General features: G+C 45.4%; 1 protein-coding gene across 3 annotated transcripts in view; it reads left to right on the top strand.

Annotated features, from left to right (window-relative positions):
* The window catches only part of LOC8036118 (LIM domain transcription factor LMO4), a 150293-nt gene that overhangs the window by 51595 nt on the left and 71117 nt on the right, over positions 1–27581 (top strand). The window contains exon 2 of one of the 3 annotated variants that reach the window (XM_042292485.1): positions 17257–17353. The exons of the other annotated variants lie outside the window; for them this stretch is intronic. The gene's annotated coding sequence lies outside the window, so the exon portion shown is untranslated. The remainder of the gene's footprint in view (positions 1–17256; positions 17354–27581) is intronic. 3 annotated transcript variants of the gene reach the window in all.

The raw sequence follows: 27581 nt of genomic DNA, 5'->3' as shown, positions 1-27581 counted from the left end.
GGTGCCGTCGGCGCAAAATCATCGGGAAGTAATAGCAACGAACACCACAGAGGACAGAGGGCGATTACGAATCCGGAAAACTTCTTCGGTAGCCGGTGCAGAATCATCGGGGGAAGCAATGGCGATGAGCAGCACAGCGGATAGTGTTCCCGGGGTGATTACGACGGGGTTTAAGGCGGTTACGAATCTAGAAAGCTTCTTCCGTGGTACCAATATGAAGAAGGGAAAACTCCTTCGTGAATCTGGCCGCGTGTACGACGTGAAGCAGGTCCGTTTCGACGGACAAGTGGATGTCACGGAGCGCCGTACTCCGCTAACAAAATTAAGCGTGCCCGCAAAAAAATGTAGTTGGCGTTGAGTGGACCGTGGTAATTATGTACGTTTATTTCTGAATCAGCTTGACAATAACTGGGCGATTTTTTTCGCGCCGTTCCGCGATTTCCACTACTATCTTCCTGTAGGCTGATGGAAACATCCAAGTGTAGGCTTAGGGGGGCGACCGCACTCCGCTTCTTGATTCCGGTGAAGTATTTGCCGCATACTTTAGAGTTTGCCGTCGGTGTCGATGCTGTTCCATCGTCGCTAGAATAGAAAAAAGTTAATTGTATTATTCGTCAACAGCTTAAACAAAGCGCGAACAGAAAGGTAAGAAACGCCACTAACCTGTAGTCGCACCTGCAAGTCGCGCAGTACTCCGCCTCGTATACGGCCGTACGGCTTCGAAGGGACGATGTAGTACTTCGTGCCGTGTGCGATCTTCGACGTACTGTTGCAGCCGACCACGCAGCAATTGTTGCGGCTTTCTTGGTGCGGAATAGCCATCTCAGAAATTACAACGCTAACCCACTACAACGCACGACCAACGCAGCGACTGGCAGAAGCTCCCCGATGCGATGGACCCGTTTGCCGCTAGGGGCGCCCTGGTCGGGGCTTGAATTAGATGCGCACGGTTCCTATCTCCCTAAATCTGTGTGTGTATGTGTGTGGTTTCGTATGCGTCAGTTGCTGGGTGCTGTGTTGTAAAGGTTCCTCTGTGCCGCATCTTCGGCTAAGTACGCGTAAAACCGAATATGACATTAGCCTCCCGAGTTTCGATCTTTTTCAAGCCGATGTCTAAATCTAATTTTTATTAGAAATATATTATCTGTTCTTCGCGCTATTTATGTAAAATTAGGAATAGGGTTCCATGCATCTTTTTTTTGTATTCATTTCTGCAGTAAGGCGTTATGTAAGGGATTATTTAGAAGAGTACCATTTATTATCTCTCTCTCTGCACATTTCGTGTATTTACCTTCAGAATTATTACGTGAGCCCACAGTCCCTTTCGGCATACCCCGCGACCCGGTGTTTCACATTGCCAAACAGCGGACAAAAAAAGAAAAAAAAAAGCGTGTTTTCGCAGATTTCGCAGCTGGCGTATTTTCGACAATCATCAATTAGCAAGGGTGATGCTGATTTGCAAATTCAATTGACCGGCGTCTTGTCAAGAATGAACCTCAAATGCCAAACTATGCCGCAAATGTTCACTTGGGCAGGCTCTATTTTAGGCCAGATTCTATCTGAATACAAAGGTGCGTAGATTAGAGTGAACAATTTTGGTCACTCATGTCTGCATGATTCTTCGCCTGCATCGCAGTGCTGAGTGTGAACATATGGCCAATTCGTCTCGGCCCGCATCGCACCGGTAAAGTGCGGTTCGTGGTATGCGGAAGGCTAGAGGGGAGAGGGGAGCTTCCTTCTCTCCCTGCCAGTCTTTTGTGTACTAAAGTGGAAAGAGGTTACTGCACTGGACCGGTGTGGTGTGCCCCCGACGAATAGGGCAATAGTTGGTTAGGAAAACATGTGATTGCCGCTCAGTGTTTCTGTAAAAGGTAGACTGAAGGAGCTTGTCCTCAAACTTTCGACAGATTTTTAAAATATTATTGCTTTAACCCAATTGCGTTGTCGTCATATACATATATTGTGAACCATATTTCGTAAACTAAATTTCACGATATCGATGGCGAAGAAGTGTCCATCCATGATTTTATGCAGTTTAATTCCCAAGTTCAAGTGCACAACTAGTGTTCTACTTTTTAATATTAAGGCGCAAAATTGTACCAATCACGGGTATTTTAGGCTGGCTACCATACTGATAACCTTTCGATTAAGGTAAAATATGTGCGCGTGAGTTAAACAAAGCGTTGAGTCGTATAAACACGGCGTTTTGTATGTTCATCTGGCTTTTCTTTTACTGTTTCGTCGAAATTAAATAACGCAATTGATTATTGTTTGTACCTGAAAACAAAAGCGGATTGTAGGAATGTTAAAAAGCTTTACAGTCACTCGTTTCACGGTTGAAATAGTGCCATTTCCGGAAAATGCATTCTCAGTTTTGCGTTTCAAACCGGCTTGAACCGTTATTTCTGCATCCTTGTACTGAGCCAATATCCGTGAACCCGAACCGAACCGATAAAAATTTTAGTGCGACATTGATTATATATATATATATATATATATATATATATATATATATATATATATATATATATATATATATATATATATAAATCCCCGGAACTGTCGGTGGTTTTGTAATACATTGATTCATTCTATCAAGTACGCTCCATCCATCTGCATATTTTCATTTACATATATATAAAACGAACCACTGCGCCTGTTGGCAGAGATTTGCATTTTTTTTAAGTTTCTCGGCGGCACGCGCGCTTTTTGTAGCCGGTTTACCCCCAAGCTGACAGTGCGGCCGAAGCTACACGCCAGTTGGAACCGGCCATGCGTCTATGTTTAGCCACGTGATCACGCTTTCCCCGCTTCTACCCGCGTGCAGAGCGGTCCGGCGTGCGCCTATAGCTCCCACTGCACTGTCAGCTTAGGGCTGAACAGGGTTTACCGTATTTACTCGAGTAATAGCCGCACTGTTTATGAAGAAAACCTGAGGGTTCGCTCTTCCGCGAGGCGGGCGGATTGCCAGTCACCGCGTTCGACAGCATGATTCCAGCGGTTTACAAGACAGATAACGTCTTTGCGCGAGGATACCATCTGTGAAGACTGCATTTGTGTGGAGACTCGTGTTCTCGATCGGGTTATTCGGTCTGTTATTTATCCGCAACGGCTATGATTGGCTTTATATGTTCTTTGCGGGAAAGCAGACGCAAGGGCCTTGTTCATAAATAGTGCGGCTATTACTCGAGTAAATACGGCACTAGAAAACAGATGTGTTCGCTAATAGGTTTCCCTAAGTATTACCTTTATATCTGTTAATTGTCCATCTTAGGTTGTTCCAAGGCACGCTGAAATTAAATTCATTTGCAAAATCTGCGGATTTTTTATTATTATTATTTTTTTATTTTTTTAACAGAAACGATGAGAACGGGAAAACAGGAAATCGGCGTTTAACGCTTGAGGACAAACGTTCGGGGACGACGAGGGTCGTAAGTCAATTTCATTTTTTTTTTATTTCTCTCCCCTGGGTCAAATGTCACGAAGGCAATGCCATCTTCAGTAAGATCTGCATGATGTTGATCGCAACCGCAATGATTGATTAAAAAAAGCATCATTAATTTGTTTAAAAATTTGGATAGAAAGGAAAATGAGAAGACTTCATTGCCCAGAAAGCGATGGCTTGTACATTTTAATCGGAGGTACTTCGAGCACGCAATATTTTACATGCTGTCGCATGTAAAGTATTCCTTGCTTTAGGTCGTCTAACTTGTTTGCCGGAATAGCTCGATAACAGTTTTCAAAAGCAGCCCGGCGACAAAGGACGCAACCCTACAACGAAGTACGACAAAGGGTACAAATACAACCTTACAAGGACGTTAAACTGACAGAAGAAGCCTACCAATAGGCTCAGCTGTTATGTGCCATCGACATTGGAAAGTTATGGGTTCATTCACTGGAGTGAATTATATTTTATTATGATGACGGAGGAGGCATAACAACGTATTCAGCGAACGTACTTTTTGTGCGTCATCAGCATAGAAGGAAACTATATTTCCGTTGGAGCTCGCTTGTCGTCTGGTAACAAAAAAGTAATTGAAAAGTTTCGTCCGCGTTTGCTTTACTTAATTGCCATTTGTAATTGTATTTGGGGACGGTCCGCGTGCGGTCCTCGTTAGTTTTGCACGAGTTCACTCGAAATCATCCGACGAACTCGGGAGTCCTATCACGGAGTCACACAAACTCGCTCGCAATCACATGTTCAGTGTATACTTCGTGTCACGAATGGCGTGCATTACAGGCAGTGTTCCTCGATAAGAGGAACGAAAGCTCGTTTTTTGTTCCTTCTGACCTTTGGAACGCGTTTTCGTTACAGGTTCCGTCTGTGAGAAATGTGCTCGTTCCCCTTACAGCTAAGAAAGAATGGAACGTATCGTTACATATACGTTACATTTGTATCGTGCTGAATTACCGTATTCAGCTAAATCAAGCGAAGCTTTTTTTATATATTTATGTTATGAATGGCAGCATACGATTTTTAATGCCGTGATGTATGGACACCACGAGATGGAACAACCGTAAGCAATTGGTCCCATTTATTGGTACATTTACCTTAAAAAATCTCAGCGTTTTACAGTATTCCTGTTTGTGGTGGGCGATTCAGTCATGCCAAATGTGCTGTGAGCTGGGAAGAAGCAGCGAGGTTAGTTTTATTATATATTCAAGGGCTACCCCACATTGCACGAGCGTTTTACAACCACCTCGCGCGTTTCAGTATAAGGCCCTTGTTGGAACGTAACCGTTGCTTCTTGATGTTGCCATCCTCAAGACGAGCAAGTGGTGAAGAGGGTAGGGCTTTTGGAAGGTGAGCGTTGAAAACTACCAGCCCTTCTTAGTGAACGTCGGATTCGTTGTTAGGTTTAAAGGTGGGGGAGAAGGGGAGAGCAGTGATGTGATTGCTGCGCCAATTGCGCCAAGGGGCTAACCCTGCTACATCCTGCTACATTTTGCCAAAATATGGGTAATCTGCGCCAAGCCTGCGCCAAAGGGCCAATTTTGGTCGCCTTTCAAAACCGAAACTATACTGAGAACTATAATTGAGCATGCGTGAGCTAGGTGGCGCAAGCGGCCTCCCGACACATCGTACTACGTACCCTGCATCAATCGTCTATCCGGTCTTGCACGGTTTGTCCCGCCGTCTCGCGTTTCGCGCTCTCGTCGTCTCAAGCATCTCGTCTCGCCTCTCGCGTTAAAAAAAAAAAAAAAAAAAAATACATATATATATATATATATATATATATATATATATATATATATATATATATATATATATATATATATCAACGATAGACGCGGGCGTGCGCGGACGGTCCGACTTTAGTGTGCCGGGTGCCGGACATGCCGTCATGCTGTGAAACAAAACCATCAAAACCACCTTTTTGCACGGCGAGGGTCACTTTGTGAGTTGGAGCGCTCGCGCAACCACAGTCGCCGTGGTCGCGCGACGTTGTGTGTTGCCGTCCCCACATCGCTGCAGATATGGCGCTTTCTAAACTGAAACGCATCGACATTCTTGTTCTTGTTTAAATCATACACTGCTACAAAAATCCCTATTTAACTCTAAGGCTGCTTTGCGAAGTATTGATTATTTAGGTTTCTCTCGGTGGGCTTCCTTTCGAGGGGGACCCCGGTACGTGAAAAATATGCCGCGAAAGAAAGTTGATGAAGAGAAGTGAGCTAAAGCAAAAAAGGCAATGTCTGCACACTGAACCCGCACATCGCGCTTGTTTTTCACGAGTTCAGTCGTTGCACAAAGCGTTTCAAGAACTTTTTGACTCTGGCTCGCGATGTCTTATATCGATGCGCTCAGGAAAGAATGTACTGGTCTGTCTCTCTGTTTTATACTTTCTGTTATCTAGTACATCTTACCAACACGCTCGTTAGGAATATAATCAGGTTCTTTTCTTTTGTGTTTTTAGCCGGTACATCGGTGCCGGCTTGGCAAGCATGTTCCGCTGGACTGTTTATTGTCGTGTGCTCGACATTTACATTTTGCATACTATTTTGGGAACCAGTTAGCGACAGAGCGGAGTGGCATGGTTTCGGTTTCGATTGAACAGCCGTTGCCTCCGCTCGCGCGACGAAGCACGTGCAACTGCAAGCCTGCCGAAGTTGCCCTCACCTGCATGCGAACATGATTGCACGATAGAGGCACCAGCCGGGACGCTTGCAGTCCATCGTTTTACGTTTTCTTACTTTTTATAAAACTCTGGCACGTCAGAAACCAATAAAACAATGGCAAAGGTTTTTTTTTTTTTTTTTTTTCATTTGCATTTGCTCGGCAACGCTTACAGCACTGTATACTTGTGGGATGTCTCGGCTGTAAAACAAAAGCAGCGAGTTCCGTCACAACACGTCCCATCAGAACACATCACAACACAAAGTGCCCTTCGTTTGTCCAGCACTTAAAACATATATTTGTTTTTTCTAAGAATATCTGCTCCAGAAGCCACCTTTTCTGCACCGAAATGCTGTTTTGGTTGCTCCAAAAGCCACTTTTGCTGCTCCAAAACACTGTTTTGGCTGCTGCAAAGGCCACTTTTGCTGCTCCAAAACACTGTTTTGGCTGCTCCAAAAGGTGCTCCAAAATGGCTTAGGCCAATCACATCACTGGGAGAGGAAATCAAGGTTAATTTTTTTGTGTACCTTTTAAGTTACCAATGCTCGAGCTACAAGGGAGCGTTCGATGTCTGGTAACCTGATTTTGTTATAACTGTAGGTCTCTTTGTGGAAGTTCAGCGATGGCTGTAGTCGGCCTTAGATTTCCGGGTGTGTGAGGATTCGTGGAAGCGAAAGAAAGGAGCGCAGTTTGAGACGTCCCTCTTTCTGTGTCTTTCCTTTCGACTAAAAGTTACGTTTCTTGTGCCGCAGTCTCGGGCATTGGAAAAGTAATCGATGTCCGACAGCTCGCCTGCTCCCGACTGTTGCGAAGCGAGGAATCCACAAAATAAACCCTAATATAAGTAGCGAAAGAGTTAGTGAGATCCTGCGCTTCGTAAAGTTATTGTTTTTGTACTTTTTAGTGTGCCCCTTAGAAATCAGAAAAAAATTCCCTCACTGAAAAAAAAAAAAAAAGGAACGCCGTTTTTTTTTTTTTTTTTAATTAGTAAAAATGTAACGAGTTCCAGTTCCACCGATGCAAAATTGAACGGCGGCGTTCCTCCTAAAAGGAACGCGTTCCAGGAGCGCCGTTCCGTACAACACTGAGTACAGGCGAAGACAACGTTAGACGAGGGGACAAAGGGCAAGCACTAGAAAGGCTCTAACTTTCCTTTGTTCCCTTTCTCTCCATTACCCTCCTCTCCCGTCCCACCTTCCTAGTTCCAGTGCTCGCCCTTGCTCTCTTCTCCTGGCGTTGCCTTCGCCCGCACTGCATACAACTAGTGACAGGTTTTGCTCGACACATTACTTTTGTGTTCTATCAACGAGCGGAACCCATGCGTTCCTTCACCGAAGCGAATTCTGTTTTCGTTAGCGATCGCTTTTCGTTATGAAAGTAATTGAAAAATCAAGCGTGTGGGTGGTTCTCGTTTGTCATTATGAAAGTAATTGAAATTTTGAACACGTGGACGGTTCTTTGATTGCCTTTTTGTAATGGCACTCGGACACAATCTGCGGCACGTGTCGACTTTCCACGGGGCCTTTCAGTGCATTTCGCTGTGCGTGGCGTGGAAAACCACGCCTACTCACGCATCTTCTTTTCGTTGCGATTTCGATTCCGGTGTTTGGCTTAAGGGGGGAGTAAGCGGAAGTTTTCACGAATGCGACGCTCGCGCGTATTCGTGCGTGGAGAGCCTCGTGACTAGGCTTTCGTCATAACGAAACTTGATTGCTCTGAATGAGACATTTACTCTCAACTCTTTGGGAACTAGATTCTTTATGCTCTTTGGGAACTGTTAGGAACTAGAGCTACATGAATGCGGTCTGTGCGTGTGAGGTATATACGGCCAGGGGGACAGTGTATAGTGGGCTAAACGTCACGATAAGCCGGATAAATTAGCTTATGTTTAAATCACTTTTTAGTTAGTGACGATCAAAATGCGGTCTTCAATTAAAAAGCTTGCTCAGCGTCATGGAAACTGGCTAAATCAGTCAATTTTAGAAACATTGGAGGCGCGGTGGTGTGCTGAAGTTACCACTCTTACAGCTGGTGCAAAGCTGCGATTGCAAAAACGCACCAACGCAGTTTTTTTCTTATTTTTTTCCCCTTTTATCATTTGCGTTTTCACACTGCAAGCTTTGTGCCTCTTGTACGAGTAATCACTTTAGGGCGCTACTGTGCTCCCCACGCGCTTCAAAAGTGATAATGTGGTTTTCGATGACGCTCAACAACTTTTCTATTCGAACCGTATGTTTATTTTCACTCGTTCAAAAGTTAATAAAAGCAATTTAGATAATTATCCGACCTCTCCTGACGATTAGCCCTCTGTATCATGTCCCCCTGACCGTATAACTCACCTGCAAAAACCGCACTAATGACGCTTTCATATTGTTTTCTTTTAACAATTTGGAAAGGCCAAAAATAAAAAAAAATAAAAAAACATGTATAGCAAACATTTGATTTGGTGAAATCGGGAAGCCGTAAGTGCTTTTCATATGGGGTACAGCGCCGCTTCATTTCGAAATACCAACCGGGCGATGATGCTTGGTTTGACATTTAGCTCCATATCCTCGCGGAATTGGACGGCCTGTGGCAGCGAATCATTGGACCAGATCTCGAGCTGGAGCGTCCGCATTCCCTGCCGAACTGTGATGCCGCGCTCGTATCGAATCGCAGGGTGGCATGGCCCGCCGAATTTGCCCTGTTTGGCCTTTAGCCGCTCTGACTATACTTCGTTTCAGCTTCGGTCCGAGCGCGGCCGATGTCATAAGCCAAAGGGCCAATCAGACAGCGAAAGAGGCACAACGTCATGGCGTGCTCTCTGCAGTTGATTGGACCAGCCTGTATTCGCCGTCTCTCTGTGCGTGCTCCTCCGCCGGCTAGTCCTATCACGCGCAGAGAGCACGCCATGACGTTGTGCCTCTTTCGCTGTTTGATTGGCCCTTTGGCTTATAACTTTGGCCGCGCTCGGACCGAAGCTGAAACGAAGTATAGCGGACGAATACAACCAACACAAAAACCGACGATTTTATTTTCGTTCTATTTTTTTTTTTTTTGTGATTTTTGTTATTGAACGTTTCCCTCGTGTTTCCGCATCGCCGTATCGCCAACCGTACCGTGTGCGTATTGCTCGATTTATATTTATTAGTAGAACGTTGCATCAAAATTTGAGATTCTTTATTTGAATATTTTGTTAGACTACATGCCTCTCTAGGTTCACAGAAAACCAATCAAACGGACAGGTGTGATTTTTTTATAGAACAATTAAGGTTTAATTAACAATTTTAGACGTTATTTTGACGAAGTGATATGTACTCATAGATCGTTGCTAAAGATATTGCACTCTTCTTGATCTATGAGACGTTACCAAAAAATGCGGTGCGCGTTATGTTCAAATATCCTTCGAGCTACTTCGCAATTTTCCTACGCGGGGGAATAAGTTCAGTAAGAGTGCTTCTAAATCGTCCCAGCTTTAACCGATTTCATTACCAAACCAAAGGTTGTTTCATATTTTCTTTTTTTAAACGAAGCATTACGACGTTTTTGCTTCGATGAATTTTCGCAGTTTTACCGCGCAGTGGATAGTCGATTCGGAGTGTTTCCAAGTTGTCCCAGCTGTAACCGAGTTCATTTCTTGACATCTGCCTCGGGCCACTATAACGCTCCGTTTCACCTTACGATGGAGCGGAGAGGACTCTACGAGCCATCTCTCAGCCAATCCGATGCGGTGGGAATGTCACGTGACATGCCGGAAGGCGCGGTGAGCATGGTCACGTGAGACGTTCTTCGCAACGCTGGATTGGCCGAATTGGCTCGTGGCTTCCGCGGCGGTCCATCGTGGGGTGAAAGGAGTTTTGTGAGGATTTCGTTCTTACTCTAACAGGACAAAGAACGATCTTTACCGACCGACTTCTCGTATTCTTGTTCACACGCGTCAACGAGCAGAGAGACAAATATCCATGCCCTCGTGCCCTCTGTCGGAGACTTGGGCAAACGCTGGCATCTTGGCGGTATCGTCAATTCCCAGACCGGTCGCGTTCCTTCTTTTTTTGTTTCCTTATCTTTTTTGACAGTCCCGGCCATCTCATGCTCAAAAGACTTCAACTCCTTTTTTTTTTTTTGCTTTGCCGCGTCTTTATTTTATCTGCGCCTTTTGTTCCCCCGCCGGTTCAAAGCGCGCGGGCGCGCGCTCCTGATAAGTAGTATTTCATTCGAAGATAAATAGATTAGTCTTGAGTCTGGGGCTGCCGCCGCCGCCCGCCCTCCCGCGCCCGCCTGTGATTGGTCGTTCTTTTGTTCGACGTCGGAGCGATCTTTCTCTATCGCGGCGATCGTAATATTTATTCGAGGACGGTGTGTAATTCGTAGATCGCCATCTATTCGCATTACTACTCCACGCATCGCTGAATTTTAACGGGATGACTCTTTCTTTTTTACGCCAAAAAGGCATAATCGTCGGAGGAAGAAAACGATCGACGCAAAATACGAAAATGCGGGCGGCAATATAGTGGCTCTCTCTCGATGTGAATCCACTCGATCGCCGGCTGTCGCGCGAAACGCAATAAAATCTGCGTCGGATGTCCCCATTTTATTCTGCTTTTTTTCTCTCCCTCTGTATCTCGTTTATTGTTATTTCTCCTTTTCTTTTTTTCCTTTACACACGTACATACAAGCGGACGCGTTATTTCCACCCGGGTCTCTATTATTCGTTTCATTTAAACGCTTTTATTGCTTCCGATTTTCGTACTTTAGAATATTCGGTTCGGTAAACTTCACTTGTAATGTTTTTTTTTTTTTTTTTTTAATTTATGTATATAGTTTTGAAGTTTTGAGGCACCGTTATTCAGAACAGCCTAACCACTTCCTTGCGTCGTGATTCGTTGTTTTAGTACACAAAAGAAATTGTTACCTGCAGTGTTAGTGTTTTTTCTCTCCACAAAAATTAATTACACATCGCCGAACAACCGCCATTTTACAATTAAAAAAAAAAAAAGAAAGCTCCCGAAAATTGCGTAAAACTCCTGAATAAAACCACGGTTCGTTCTGAAATTTTTACACCTGGTTCAAAACGCTAGCGCTATAAATTTGGGAGGAAACTGAGAGTTCAAAAACGCGTTATCCATGATATATATATATATATATATATATATATATATATATATATATATATATATATATATATACCGGTTTTTTTTTTTTTTTTAAGCTTAACAGATTTGTTTAAAAAAAAGCCGTGGAAGTTACACATATGCCGCTTTTGAGGTGAGTTATATGGCCAGGGGGAGAAATTATAGGGGGCCAATCGTAACAATCAGTCGGCTAATTAATTAAAAATCATTAGTTAACTTTTTAATTAATGAAAATAGACATATGGTTTCAATTAGAAACTTGCTCGGCGTCATCGAAAACCACTAAATCAGTCATTTTCAGAAAGACATTGAGTGCGTGAGAAGCGTAGTAGTGCACTAAAGTTACCACTTGGAGCTGCAAGCGGGACGTCACGTCGCGGTGGTGCCAACTTTATTAGATTAGCTCAGTTAGGGAACTGCTCATTGACGCTGCATGCACGAGCAGTACCCCCCCCCTCCCCCCCCCCCCCCCCCCCCCTCACTCACTACGACTCATCTCCCGTCGTTTGACGCGCCGGACGGCCGCTATGGTAACTGCAGTGTGTTCTGTGGAATACGTACGTTTCGAAACACAGCGTCTAGATGGCACAGCAGCTCAGCTCTATCTCAGAGACCATGAAAAGTATATAATAGGTAAGGGCAACAGAAATGCAGCTGTAATGAAAAATAGAGCACTTTGGAATTACAACAGGTATGAGGTGGTGAGAGAGATTTGGAAAGGGGTCATGGTGCCTGGCTTGACTTTTGGAAACGCAGTGCTATGCATGAAATCCGAAGTGCATGCGAGACTAGAAATAAAACAGCGCGGAGTAGTAGACTGGCTTTGGGGGCACATTGCAAAACGCCAAACCAGGGAGTACAAGGAGACATGGGATGGGCATCATTTGAGAGCAGGGAAGCGGTGAGCAAGGTAGAATTTGAGGATAGGTTGAGGCAAATGGACGGGGAGCAATGGGCACGAAAGGTTTTTCAGCTATTTATACATGAGGAGTGTAGACACCAAGTGGAGACAGCGCACTAGGAAATTAAGAGGAAAGTTTTTCGGCTATAGCGAAGATACGGAAGAGCAAGTCTCAGTTAAGAAGCAAGTTAAGGCCACAGAAAGAGATCGGTGGCTAGAGGGAATGCAGACAAAGACGGCTCTGGAAAGCTATAGATTAAACAAAAGAGTTATTGCCAAAGAAAGCATTTATGAGAATTCTAGGGGAAGCTCATTGCTGTTTGGGGCAAGAACGGGTGTTCTGCGAACCAGAACATACAGAGTGAAGTACCAGGAAATTGATACAGTGTGCACTGCTTGTGGAGAGGAGGACGAGACGGCTGAGCACTTGATACTCTACTGTAAAGGGCTTCACCCTATGCCTATCGAAGACAACATAGATTTAATAAAGTCATTGCGTTTTAGAGACAGCGAAGGGAGAGTGGATTTCAAGACTGTAGAGATTACCAAGCAAAGATTAAGTGAATGGTGGCAGAAATCGAGAGAAAACTAGGTATTTTCTTATTCACTGATGGCAAGGGGGTTTCATAGCCTCACTTTCTTTGCACTGCGAAGTGAATATAGATTTCACATTTAAATATTCTAAGCTTAAATGGTAAAACAAAATGGCTAGGTGGCGTAAGCTACCGCCCGATCCAAAGGGCTCAGCCGTATTCATCCATCCATCCATCCATAGAACACAGTTATGAAACGAAAATCTAGGTGGCGCTTCGAACGACGGGAGGCGGACTGAAGTCACTGAAGGGGGGTACCCCCTTCCGCGGGGAGTTCCACAACTGAGGTGATCTAGTAACGTTGGCTAAAGCTCCAGTTTATTGGTTGTACCGCGTAAAGCAGCACCACGGTGACGTCACTTCGCGGCCGTACGGCTGATGATCAGTGTTGCCATCTCTCTAACAGATAGTTTCCGTTTTGCCGTAGACGCCCGAAACCAAGCTTTGAGGCGTGATAATTATAGAACTACAGACAATATCGAGAGAAAAAAAATTAAACCTTTTAATTCCGGGACATAGCTTTAGCTGACGCCTTACTCACGCCTTACAGCTTACGCACACAATCGCTAGGCTCTTTTGTTCCACCGTGCCTCGCAGAGTGACGCCGTCCGTATTCGCAAACCGCCTTCCGCTATTGAGGTCGGCGTTTGATAAGAAGCCTGCCCTATCCCAGGCAGACCTCGGCGGGCTTCTTTACGAGTCGACGCGATACACGGAGGAGGAGCGAGTGGCGAAGGCGCCCGAGTAGGAATAACGAAGCAGGCTTATCGGTTTTCGGGGAAGCCTTTAGGTTTTCACCCGCCAGAGAGCGTGCGTACAAGTTTAAAAGCGCTTTTTTCTTTGTATTGTTTTGTTTTATGCGCTGCCGAGGTGTACGGATGAAGAGAGAGGCGGCGCGGTAAATGGGTTTACACTGAGCTGTAGCCTTATCTGTGCGAGACGGTTGTGCAGGGCCTAATGTCTGTTGGTAATATGTATACGCCCAGCTCGCCCGTTGCGTGCATTGCTTAAAAGAAAATGGAGTTTAAGAACGTAGCTTCGCGAATTTTTCTTATTTTTCGCGCAAGCGCTTACGGAAGAAACGTCCCGCGTACTCGTGTGTTGACTCGCAGCCGAGTTTTCTTAAACGCTTCTCCGTTCTCTTAAAAATGGTTCTACACGCGTATCTAAGTCCGGCATAAACAAATCACTCAGATAGGTTAGGGTCCAACATTTGAAGTTTACCTCTGGGATTGACTTCGCACGTGATCGCGTTTCGTTACACAAGTAGTTTCAAGAGACCGATCTCACCGGCCAGTTTGGTTACGTCGCCGCTGCCTCAATGCATCGATGCAACTTTAGTCTTTCTCCACGTGCGGCAACCTGGCTGGAGCTCTGCGCATGCAGAGCATGAGGCGGCACGAGCAGTCTCATGCACTGCTGCCTGCCTCCTGCGAACTAAAGTTATGGCGGCGTGACGCATGCGCCGAACACTTGGTGAGCTCGGTCTATTGGCAGCTTTTTATACCCACGGTAGAAGAAAAAAAATGGTTATTGTATTTTTGCATTAGTTGGGTGTTTCGCTTTACACGAACCAACGAGTTATTTTTGCTGTAACTTCTTTACGATTTCACCGAGCTTGGACAAAGAAAAATATTGGGGATCCAATCCACGCTGTGAAGGTGGTTTGCCAGCGAAGCTGTGGTGTCACCTGCAGCGATTGCCCACTGCACTACAGACCCTTTTTATGGCAAACGCCATTAAGAGATGCTCCAGTCTTTGACGTCTCAGAGAACTTCCAGTCTGTAAAAAGAATGAACAAAGGCCACCTTAGCACCGCTGCTTCAAATGTAGATAAAACGTTTAACGACCAATTCTCCAGGTGAACGCCAAAAGAGCGAAGGAGTGCGAGATCTGTTAAAATGTTTTCGGATATTCTTGTAAGCCAACTTGCCTCCTCCAAGATGTAGTTTTGTACAGCCAAAGCCCCAACTTTGGTTTTCCGTGTAGCACTTGTGCTTTCTATAGCACTGGTCACATAAGCAAGCTCAACAGGCTTGCAAAGACGGTGCGACGAAAGACAAGTAAATGCACTGCACCAAAACTGTTTTTTATATAGACGTTTTGCACTCGCGCCAGATTACAGCCGCCATTGGTGACCTCCTCTTATCTTACCTAGATGCCCGGCCACTGAAACGGGCATTGACGAGCCTCTACAAAGACCAATGCTGGGGAGAAGGACACAATAATATCTAAGACAGCAATAACCTGGCCTGCGATGGTCAAGTGAATTAAACTGAATAGGAGGAAAAAAAATGGAAGGTGGGTTATGGCGGCGCCCATGCACAGCTGCTGCAAAGCGTCTATATGAAAGACTTCGTACGCTGCCGTTGCCGCGGCAGCTTTTGCAACCGCATTCTTTACCGAGAAACGCATTCGGGGAGCGCTACATGCTTCGTATCGTTTGCGCGCACATTTTCTGCTATGTGGTTTCGACACTTGTTTTCTGGTCTTCTAATTGAAAAAAAGTGTAAAAACCAGATGACGTGATAAAGCGCGCGAACGATGGCAAGGCGCGCGCAATGGTTTTCTGTCGACGGACACGAAAAAACCCGACCAACGAGTCATATCCACCTTCGCTGTATACGTGTACAACTTTTAATTCCGAGCTTGTGTCCGAACTAATCTTGCTAGCTCGAGAGTCCCACCAGTGACGGTAGTGTCACTTTTGTACATTGTAGCGATGACGGATGGTCCTCCTCGTCCTTGAGTACTTCAGGTTTACGACGAGCTGTCTGCATCCAGCCTGCGCTACGTCTGTATCATCGTTGTATTGCCACGTCTGTTGAAAAGGAAAACTATATATCTGCATCCGATTTCTCATAAAAGGTCATGTTTCGTAAAAAAAAACAAAAAAAAAACCCACACTTACAATCTGTATATTACTAAGACGCGGAATCCTGTAATGAGGGCCTCGCAGATACTTGTCAAGATACTCTTCAACTAAGGTGATGGATCGATTTCCTTCTCTTTTGTTTTTTGGTCAGGATTACACGACAAAATTTAGATGCCACGGTTACTTCATTCGTTGGTCGCTCGCAATTAGTGTCGCGAGAAAAGTCTTCGTCACGTGGTCGGGCAATTGAGAGGTTCCCCTTAAAATAAGCAACAAATGACATTGCTCGTTCCTAAGCGGCATTCTTCTGCTTCCGGAATTGATTGGCACCGTGGTTGCGTCCACGGCGGTGGCACTCCCTGTTATTACGAGCGTTCGTTATTACGGCCGAGATTAACGCGTTTTCTCCAAGTGTGCCTGTGTGTGTGTTTGCTTGTTCGTTCGTTTATTTGTTGCCGAGCGCAAACGAGAGAAGGGAACTGTCGCGAAAGTGGACGAGTCAATTTCGGGCACGGGGAAATCGGGCGCTCCTCACCGGCGGCTTTGGAGGGGGACGGGCCTCGTGCGTTAAGCTCTCTTCAATCCAACTTGTGGCAGACTTGTTAGGCTTCCCCTTTAAGAGGAGTGACCCCATTTTTGGCAACGCCTCCGAGATTGTCTGTCTCTGCGAGTTCATTCTCTACGCGTCGTCTCTAAAGCTCGCAGTAAGTAAAAGAAAGGAAGGGCGGACGAGTAATCAATAACCGCGCCCACTTGGGCCCGGCCCCGAGCGTGCACCCATCAATAACTAACTCATTTCCGCCGTTTAATTTGCTCGATGGACACGCGCGCGCTCTCTCTCTCAAAAAAAAAAAAAAAAGTTTGAGGTCGTTTTTTTTTTTTTTTCAATTTTGTTATTTGTTGTTTTTGTTTTGTGTTCATGTAGTCTAGACTTTTACAGGGTGGCGCGTCATGGGGGGGGGGGGGGGGGGGGGGGTGTCACGACCTTACACGACATTTCGTTTTGTGCTGTGAAGTTCCAGTGTCGACTAAACCAGTATGTATATCATGTCATATAGTGATTATATGTTTCAAAGGTACATTTGAAAGAGTGTGTCTTTTACTTAGTCTTCATTATACATCTCTTTATATTCTACTGTTGATCTGAAATGCACGTTTGCATCCTTTGAAGAATATTTTTCAACGGAATTACCTTGGGTTGTAAGGGTACGTTCCAAGGGCGCCTCGTCGTTCGTGGCAAGAAACGCTCCTGGCAGTCGAGCTGCGCGTGCGCGAGCGATTCACTCTGCGCAAAACGACTTTTTGCGCATGTATAGACGCTTTGCAGCAGCTGTGCATGGACGCCGCCATAACTGACCTTCAGTTTTTGTTTCCTCGTATTTCGTTTATTTCACTTCATCATTACCATGGCAGGCCAGGTTATTGCCATATTAGATTCAACTGTGTCATTTTCTAAAGCATCGGCCTTTGTGGAGGATCGTCAACTACCGTTTCAGTTCCCCCGCATCTCGGTAAGACAAGAGAAGGTCAGCAATGGCGGCTGTAATTAGGCGCGTGTGTAAAGCGTCTATAGCTCGCAAACATGAAGCATTGAGTCGGAGTTCTACTTCGTCACGCTTTCTGTATCCTGACCTTGTTTTCGTTCCGTTCTTTTGCAGGGTAAGCCACGCTGGCCCCGGCGCTCTCTTACTCCTCCCGAGCGATCGGTTCTAGTCTCTGCGACCGCAGCGCCGTTTCACGAGCTGCGGCCAAAAGGTGAGGCCTCGCCCCGGGAGATTTGGTTTCGACCTCTCTCTCTCTCGAGTCTCAACGCCATCGTTTGGTCGGTGTTGAACCTTCGTCGAACGCTGTTTTCGGTTTTCTCTACGTGTTTCGGCCATGATACGATCCTTACAGACAGTGTCTACGAGACGTTGGTTATTTTGCACGTAACCTTCCTTTATACTTCCGCTCGAGTAGCAAATGCTCACTCGGCGTATTTTGTTATGAATTCGTTTTTGCGTATTTTGTTTGGTGTTTGACGTCTTGTCCTAAAGAACTAACTCCTGTAGAGTTTCCGTGTTCACATAGACGGTTAGGGGTTGATGTACGCTTTAAATGAACGATCTCGCGTGTAACCCAACAATTATTTTTCTTTTTTCTGAGTTAATAGGTTAACGTTTGTACAAAGACGTCAGCGTTTGCCCACACCAGGTGTGGGCACTCGGCATGCGGCGTGCCGACAGCAACGCCATTGCAACGGTGTGACGGAAGAGCCGTGGGGTGGTGTACATACGCCATCAACTTCGTCAGGAAGGAGAACTGGAGAAGTCAAACACCGCGTAATTTCTCGTCTTGCAAAATGGTTACTCCTGTCAACGCATTTTCTTGCGTGTGTCTTAGTAACTATCAGACCCTAGCAAAACTCCTTATTGGTTGACTTTATAGCTTAACGAGCGCATTCAATGTGTCGTTCCCTGGCAACTCTATTTCTCACGTCGTCTTGAAACGTCTAAGGCCGAACTGCATGTAAGCGATTTAACGACCAACGAGACGGGTGACAGCGACGAGAGTCAGCGACGAGCGACGGAGATTTCTCGCTGTCGCTCGTCGCGTCGCTTAGTTTTTTTTTTTTTTGGATTGCTATAGAAAACGTCGCTTATCGCCTCGGTTGCTTGCTCCCGTCGCCTTTATGCGGTTTGCCTCGTCTCGCGACAGCGAAGCGGCTCGCCGTCGCTTGTCTCGTCGCTCGCCAAATCGCTTACATGCGGTTTATACTTTACACGTGACCTGATCGGCGAATGCGCGCTTGCGCCCTCGTCGAGTTACGGCGAAACTTGTTTCATAACAACTATGCTCTACCTATCCCTTCTGCAGTTTGACACACTGTCGTGTATAAATAGCGGCGGGGCCCATGGTTCCGACACGACGGAGTTGTACATTATGCAAACCGTTACACAATAATTTGACCAGGCGAAGGCGACGTAAGCTGCCAATTTCCGTTCGACCAGCATTGTATCGGTGTACTATGGTATGTATAGCAGCGTGGAATGCCAGCGCTATGCCTGTAATTTGACCGCGTGGTCGATCGAAGTTTTGTAACACTGGAGATCTTGCACGTAGAAGTGAAGTTATTGGCCTATTATATTATATATGGTGCAAGTAAACGTCCGTTGATGCTTATTTTTATATAGGTGACGCGTATACGCGTAATATAGAGAAATTGTGGAATTAACAGCTTTTGGTCTCTTGTTTCCTTGGACTTCAGCCACAAATAAGTGTAAAAAAGAAAACATATTCTAAGTGAACACGTACTGGTTGTTCTAGTATGGTGACCTTCATTTTTCTCGCGTTCAACGCGGGTTTGGTTTGCGGTGATTTTAGCCTGTCTCTAACGCATCGTTTGAGTTTTGTTGTCAAGCTTCGTGAAATTGCTTAAAGCACTATATGTTTGCGTACAATGAGGTTTGTTACCGGGAAATGTTATTGGGGGGGGGGGGGGGTACTTTTTAACGTTTTATGGGCGGCAAGGTAGACGTCTGCCCGACCAAAATCAACCACACGCGAGACATACAAAAGTAGAAGCGAAGATGGCATTAAAGTCTAAAGTGGAGTGCGAAGATAACACGCGAGGAAGTATGAAAGTGGTGAAAAAGAAACGGCACGCGCGCTGTGGCGGTCTTGCTGTATACGACTGCAATCCATTACAAAACTATACGCATAAAAAAAAAAAAGAGCGCGAGTTTTTTTGTTTTTTGTTTTTTCAGTGCACGGAGCACGCCAATCACGACCAAAAATAGAATTCCAGCCATTGACAAAGCGTATAATACGACTAGACAAAAAAAAAGGCCATCTGCGCAGAGATTGTGCAAGTGAAGCGTCATGCTCATTTTCCCTGCTCACATCGCTTCTTTTTTTGTGTGTTTAATTGTATTCTGAGCTTTTTGTGTTGGTTACCTCCTTGTTCTACAGAAATGTAAACTCGGGAGACCTTTCTTATAGAGCGGGGCTTTAGCACGGAGCGATCCAATAGTTAGACCTCAAGCGGGAAAGAAACATGGAGAGAATCAAGTTTATATCCGTTGTTTTTTTTTTAAAGGGCTTTGGTCCGAATTAAACGGCGGCGTTATTGGCGCGTCTTTAATGTGTAGAGTCGCCGACAACTTAAGAAACGCCGGTTGCTGCAAGTACAGTGCTAATCACGCTTGTCTATAACGCGCGAGCGTGCGGCTTTCTCCGGGGAGCGCTAGACTGGTGGCATTCGCGGAAACTAAGCTAGTCACGTGGCGCAACATGGAACGGCCCGCTCGAGGGGTGTCCTGCCCACTCTATCAGCTGACGGCAAATGCGGAAGGCTGCTCGCACGCTTTTTACAAACATCATTCCTCGTACAATAAACAAACTAAAGCACCAAGGCTTATCAACGATGTCGTCATCAAAAAAACAAAAATATATCATAAAGCACTTCGCTTTTATCGCTTATCAAGCTGATAGATGTGGGCAGGACACCCCTCGAGCGGGCCGTTCCATGTTGCGCCACGTGACTAGCTTAGTTTCCGCGAATGCCACCTGTCTAGCGCTCCCCGGAAAAAGCCGCACGCTCGCGCGTTATAGATAAGTGTGATCAGCACTGTACCTAGCATGTATCTTAAGTTATTATCGCTCCTCCACCGGCAGCAAGATTGCCGCCTTGGCCGATAATAACGCCGAAGAAGGAATCGTTCAGGAAAGAAGTGCGAACGTTATATGCGAGAAAGAATCACGCCTATAACGTTATAAGCAACGCCCCGGATGTATTAATCTGCCGGTGACTATGCATTGCGAGTTACAGTGATGTTGACAGAAAACGTGTTCGCCTCGGAGTCGTCTGAGTTTTTATTCCGTCCATGGCAACGCATGAACAGAGTGACCGCGTCGTTCGCGATCAATCCCATCGACTGGGTTATGCGATACCTTTGTTCGTCTCCGATATAAGATATCTCCCCGTAGTCCTCTCTCGAGGCCGCGTGTTTATTTAATATCCTCGACAGTGACTCAACCCAATCAGTCGTGATAGTAGGCGAACTAATAAAACGAGAGTAATAGATCGAGTAAATTTGGCTACGCGGATACGTGTCTCTCCATAGAAAAAGCACGAGACGCATCAGCGCGGTGGGCTTTGATTGAAAACGAAAAATTGACGAAACGATTTTATAACGCGATTGTGCCAAAGCGCTTTGGGCCAGTCGGAGTGAGGAAAGATCGGAAGGGCTGTCGTAATTAACTTTAGATGGCATCTGTGTGATATGCCAGCAATTAGTGTGGTTGATATTTAGTCAGCTTCCGATCGACGGTAGTAAATCTACTCTAATTTCCTAAGAGCGACGACCTGTCAATGCGTGTTACTTCGCCACTAAACACACTAGAAATTACCTCGAAACCTTCTCTTTAGCCATTCCCGAGTTCTCGGGTCTAATATGGGACTGTTATACCGAGGCATATAGCTAATCTTGGTAAAATATTCCGTCCACACTGTCACCAAGGGATTTTATTCTAAAATCGTATCGCTGTTTCAGAGTGCCACGCGGGAAATTAGTTATATCGTGTGAAATCTAGCGTCCAGAAGACAATCCGCATGGTAGGATGACCAAGTATATAAAGTGGCCGCGTCCCAGGTTTAATCGCGAGGAAATAAAAAAAAAAAGGTTATTCAGCGATGTAGTTCGTGCGTGCATCAACTTCAGCTCACGCAATTACTAGGTTTTTGTTGTTTTTTTAATATATTTCGTTTAGTGGCTACCTTCTTTCTTTTCGTCGGCCGCATTTTTTAGGGCGCAGCAATAAGTCAACGACGCGTAAACAGGAGCGCAAAGTTATCAGAGCTCACGCCGCAAAGGGCCCTAGTTGGGCGTTTGACTTCTAAATAAATTGACCGAGTCAGCGCCGCGTAGGCAGACCTCAGGCAAGGACGTCCTCGTTGCACGTATTAATCGCACTAACGTTCGAAGTATCGTTGAGGAAGTGGCGAAAGGCCGGTGCCCAGTCCCACGGAACGGAATCGACAGCGGACAAGCCTCGATAGGCGTATTTGGCACCACGAGTTTCTCGGACATTTTGCCACTTATGCCCCAACCCATGTCTGCAACGTCACACGAGGCGTGAGGTATGACGTCACACGTGTGACGTCACACGTGGAGGGCGGTGACGTTGTCTGCGGAACTCGGTGCGCGTATTGTTCGCTTCTTGAGAATCGGGTTCTCCCGCGCTAGAGACGTGTCCACAGCTCCCTTCGTGCTAACACACTCGTTTTGTATTCGGCGAGTTGGTGTCGATGGTGCATCATTAATTGCTTTGCTTCGCGGGTTTCTCTAACCGGCAGCAATGCTTAGGGGGACTCCCTCGAAGTTTTCGTGGAAATCTAGGGACTTCTTCCTGGAGTTATGCGGTCACCGCTCCCTATTATGAAATTCTAAGCTTTATTCCCTACGATTCTATAATCCGAGAAAGATGAAGGGTCCTAGCTTAAAGCCGCACTCCGAAGTCTTCTTCATAGTCCCCGATTGGCGCGAAAATTTGCTAAACACACCAACGGAAATAATTCTTTTTTGCGATGTTATTGCATTTAGTTTTGGTCGTCAGTGTTTTTCAACGTAAAAGTCTCTACAGGCAACAATGGAAAAGCGACGTCGCGCGGAAGGCAGGGGTTCGCTCTTTGTGCTCTAGACTTGGTTGTCAACCGATTGCAAGCAGTTTCATGGTGTCCTATGAATGCTTTAAAAGGCTCGCTCCAGCACCCGTGCAGCAGCGCGAAACAAATGATCGGCAGTGTTCATTTTTAGGCTGCCCGTTCGACCTGCAAGCCTGTCTTCCACTGACGTCGCGGCACTGAAAAGCGCGGGAATATTTATTTGAAGGTTGGTTTCGGCATCATTTTCACTTGCCGAGCTCTCATTAACTCTTCTGAATTTCGTGATATGAAATTTCATACCGGAAAAGGTGAAGACCAGTGAATACGAATATATAGTTAGTTAAGGTAGCTCAAAATATCGCCTGAGTGCCCCTTTAACAGAGCTTTATCAGTTTGTCACAGACTAGCAACGACTACGTCGTAATCATATTAGGTTGTTAATGCTGCGATAATAGCGAATATAAACCGTAAAACATACTCGGACGATCCAAACTCTCCGCATTCTTTGTCGCTAACGCGCAGCTCTTTTTTAATGCCAAGTTGGAAAACACTATCGCTGATCCCCAGTGGACATTTGGCAAAATTAATTGCGATCGCAAAACTATATATTATTTGATTGTTTTGTTTTAAGAACAGACTTGATAACTTTCTTCTATTCGTCCGCATTATTAATGAATAGAAAGTGTGTCACCGACTGCTTCTTATTTTTATATTCTTGGTCGGAGCCGTCCATTTCCAATGTGGAAAAGAAGAGAGAAAGAGAACAAAAAGGCGCATAGTAGAGATTAATTATATGGAAAGGGTTCTTGATGTGCTCGGGGGTCGTGGTATATTGCGCGGCCGGCGAACCATTGTGGGACTGGCTTCAATCCATTAGGCAAATTAACCCCAATTACCGAGGAGTACCGCCCCTGTATACGTTTGTTGCCATCTCTTCTCCCACCCTTCGGATGGGAAAACTCTAGGGTTTCTTTTTGGGTTTTTCTGGCGCCGTATGGGGCGCCGCGCAATTAGCCTAATTGATTGCCTCGCGCATTATTGGGTTGCCGCCACGCCACGTGCACGTCGATGAGATTACGAGGGACGATCATAAGCCCCGTTGACGATCGTAGAGGAGGTTTTGCCGACTGTGGTGTGGTCACATAACTTGGACGCAATTCCCGTTGCAGAATGTTTTTATTCATTTTATTATAGCGATTAGACGTTCTTTTTCTTTTTTTTTTTTCTTATTTTTTTTTTATGATACATGCATTTCATAGTCGATTTTGTTTCTTGGTGTCTTCACGACTGTGATTGATTGCGGCCGCACCGAACTTTGTGGCCGGGGCGTCTGAACTTCAGTAGCGCGTACCACGCCGCCTATCTCTGAATAATTATTACTTTTTGCTTAAAAGTATTTCCGTAATGAAACAACTTCTGTCTGTATGTATGTGTGTGTGTGTCCATAGCAACGTGCAAGTCTCTATACTCAGTGTGCTGGTAGATGTATGGCCAATACGACTATACCAAAGTGTGTTGCAAGGAAGCTGAAGAGTTTTTAAGAAAAAAAAAAAAGAAAAGAGGAGCGAACGCAATTGATGGCCGCCGCGGCACCCCATTGGCTGATCACGCGTGACGCGCCGCTTCGTCATGAAAGGATCATTTCAATTCTTGGTTGCCCCGTCGCATGCGGAACGCCCGCGTCTAAAGTCTCAGAAAAAAGATACAGGACTAGCGCCTATGTTACAGGCGCGCAAAAAGCAATCGCTAAAAAAAAGAAAAAAAAAAGAAACATTGTAAAATAAAATGATCGTCCGCGACTCTAATGGAGCGCAAAAAAGGGGCGTTTTTGTATTGCGTTGCTCTTTGAGTCAGGCACAATGTCTAAAAAGCTCGAAACGCATAAATCTGGTATGGTTGGTAAATCAGGGCATGTTTACAACAGTCTAACGCTTTGGGCCTAAATCTTCTCAAAAACGTGTTTTTTTCTCTCTCTCTCTCTCGATATTGTAGGCTATCTATAATGAACCACTGTTAAAACGATACACTCGTGTCGTTTGCACTTAGATTCCCCTAAACAGAGCTTTTTCTGACTAATGGCTGACTTAGTTCCGAACCGACAGTGCTCCCTCCGTACTCAGCGATGACGTCTCTTTCCCGTTTACTGTCGACAGTTACTACGGCCCGTTGACGAAAGCGGCTTCAATGAGCTCTAAAGCTCTTTTAACGGCTCTTTATCTCGAGCGAGGAGCCCCTTGGCGTGCGCTGGGCGTTGTCTGGCCCTTCCTTACGTAATACACGTCGGCAACGGTAACTCCGCCCGTTGTCTGGCGCCTTGCCATCCCGTTTCTATGAGTGGGTTTCTAAACGAGGATGCGAGCCGCGCGGTGTTCCCGGACCGCTAGTCTTCTCGGTGAAATTATATATAAAAAAAGGATAACCTGATTTTACGATGCGTCACGCGCTCATTAAAAAAGAAGGGCATTCTCCGTGTAATAAATCGAGCCCTTCCCGAAATGGAGGGCCACATTGTGGCCCAAATAGCGGTTTAACTTTTGACGCATTAATGGCGGTAATGAACCCGTATAATCGGTAGTATTTGATCGGGCACCGTCATTTTCGCGAGTCAGCAGCAGCCGAGAATCTGCTCTCTGTTGTACCGCTTCTCTCGATCTTTGTGAGTTTTCCTCGTGACAAAGATACAGCCGGTAGGAACAAAGGCCAACCCAGACAGACACGTTGATAAAATTCTACGCGCCGGGCTTGAAAACCGGCTGTGTGCAGCCAACCGCGATTGACTGAACCCAAGTTAGAAGTGAAGGCTCGCGCAGCTCTTGTATTCAATCTGTGCATCGTATCGTACTAACGTCTCGAACGCGTACAAGCGTCGCATCATCCGGTTAGGAGTATCCTGAACTTTCTCCTTCGTTAGTAACGAGGTGGTGTTGATTAAACGAAAATGGCAGTTTCGTGATGCGACAGACGCTACTTTGGTTTCGCTCGGGGGTACTTCAGAGCATTTCATCGTCGCACCAGGCGATTCGTTCACATGACACATCCCCATCATTTAAAGGAACACTAATAAGTCAAAATCTTTTTTTTCTTATCCGAAACGATTGAAAACGATGCCTGGACATTACCCTTGAAATTTGAAACTTGGAAACTCGGTATTCGGGAAGTAAAAGAACAATTTCCAAAAGCAGAATTTGAAGTTCCCGCGCGATCAGCGCCAGCGCAGTGACGTCAAAGATTGAGTCGTCCTGCAACTCGAGTTTCTCTCACGCCTCCGAGCCGTTCCGACCCGAAGTGTCGTTTTCGCGCTCGTCCCGCGATCAACCGCTCTTCTCCATGCGTGTCGTCGATCGCTGTGAGCGACAACGCTTCACTTTCGAATTTTAAGTTCCTTTAGGGCCCCTTCAGCGATCTCCAAATCTTTGAAACGGTGTGAGGTCGAAGAGAACGCGCTGTGAGCGACGTGAAGAGCCACGTCGCGCCGGTTCTGCGTTAAAGGCTGCCCCGGCGGAGTCACAACCGAAACTACGGTACACAGACACAGAACCCAGTCGTTTTGTCCGTTTGGCAATTTGCTTTTCGAAGTTTGAGAGGTCGGGCACCTAAAAGAGAGAACTTCGTCCGATTCCCCGACTTTCCGATCATCCTCAGTGCTACATGTGCCGAGCACCCACATGTTTCTATATCTCATAATCAATTACATCACAAAAAAAAAAAAAAGCGAGGAGGTGAGAAGAGGGAGCGAAAAACGCCAGAAATAACAAAAAGGGCGCGCGCGCGCGTGGGGAATTCTTTTTTTTTTTTCAGTTTTTTGCGTGTCTATGACTACAACTTGCATCGTTTTAGACAACAACAAAGACTACGTACGACCTTTGGTGTGTCAGTGCCCCTTAAATACACCTTTCTCGGCATTGCACTAGAGAAGAATAAACCTAGTTTTATAAAAACCAGAAAAAAAAAAAAAGCACCGGAATTTGTAGTGACCCCTAGACGTAGGATCAATAAAAAAAATAAAAAAACGGACAGAACAACGAGGTCTCTAACACAGCTTGAAATGTATTTAACAACCATCGCCTTATCTATATGTTCCCGTCCCAGATCTCTTTCACAATTCAAACGACCTCCTCGCCAACTACACAGTGTACCCTAACTCTCAACCTATACCGACAACCGTACACAAATCCGAATCACAAAAGTATTCAAGCCCGAAGCACAAAAAAAAAAAAAAAAAAAAACACAAACATGATCACAAAGAGGATTGCGAGAAAGTCCAGCACCTCGTTGTTCTGTCCGTCTTTTTTTTTTTTTTTTTTATTGCGTCTTGGGGATAATATGGATGTCATTCACTAATTAGCACTTGAATATTGTTGTACGAAAAAGGTGAACTGTGTTGCACGAGGTGAGACAACGCGGCTGCATTTTTTAACGGTGAAGGAAATTAGTCATGCTCTCATCATTTTACGCTTTTCTGAGCACGTGACCCTGTTGCCTTCTCCGCCCCAATTAATAATGCTATAAAATGAGGTCAGACCCGTGAAACGATACCATCGGAGAAAATAGGGCGAGTGAACTGCTGCGCGTTCATAGAGGAAGTCTGAGGCCGAGGTGAATAGGAACAGCTAGTAGCCTCCCAAACTTTTACCTCGTGGGAACAGAACTTTCCCAGCCATTGGAAATAGGTACGGCACGGAACGTATAAATAATACGAGCAGCTGTTCTGAGGCAGACGTTCGATACTTCGAGTTTGAACTCTCTCTCTCTCTCTCTCTTCATATATGGGAAGTGTGGAGGGTTCTACCTCATCCAGAGGTCCGCGCATTTCATTTTAACTTGAGGAAGTCTGCGAGAAATTAAGCCTGTCTGGTTGGACAAACCTAGAATTAAAATGTATCTGTTGTTGGTGATTTCTCTCTCTGGTTTCGAGGCCGAGTAAGACTTGAAAGTTCGTAGGTTGGCACGAATTAAGATTTTTAAAACCCATTAATAGGTGATGCTTAATCGATTAATCAATCGGTTCATCGCTCTAAAATGGAGGCACCTTTTTTTTCTGACTCTAGTTGCCAGTTAGTGAGTAGTGTAAAAGTAATTCCAAAGTTTTAGATATGTGTTGTTTACCTAGGAGTATTTAGTCGATTAAATATGGAACAGTAGTCATTCGAGAACAACAAAAAAGTGCAGCGTGATGCTTTTGGTGATTTTTGATCCCCTTACTGTGGGCGGAAGCAACGTAGAAAACGTGCCTCAACGCCTGTAAGACAAAAAAAAAATATATTACCAGGAAATTATGGAGCAAATCTGGTTCCATGGTTTTGGTGTTTATTATTTATTTCCTTGCTTCGAATTTTT

This window comes from Ixodes scapularis, unplaced genomic scaffold, assembly GCF_016920785.2.
Source record: "Ixodes scapularis isolate PalLabHiFi unplaced genomic scaffold, ASM1692078v2 PGA_scaffold3__209_contigs__length_174095766, whole genome shotgun sequence".
Taxonomy (NCBI): domain Eukaryota; kingdom Metazoa; phylum Arthropoda; class Arachnida; order Ixodida; family Ixodidae; genus Ixodes; species Ixodes scapularis.
Note: the sequence above shows the minus strand (reverse complement) of the source record. Positions and strands in the feature narration are given on the sequence as shown.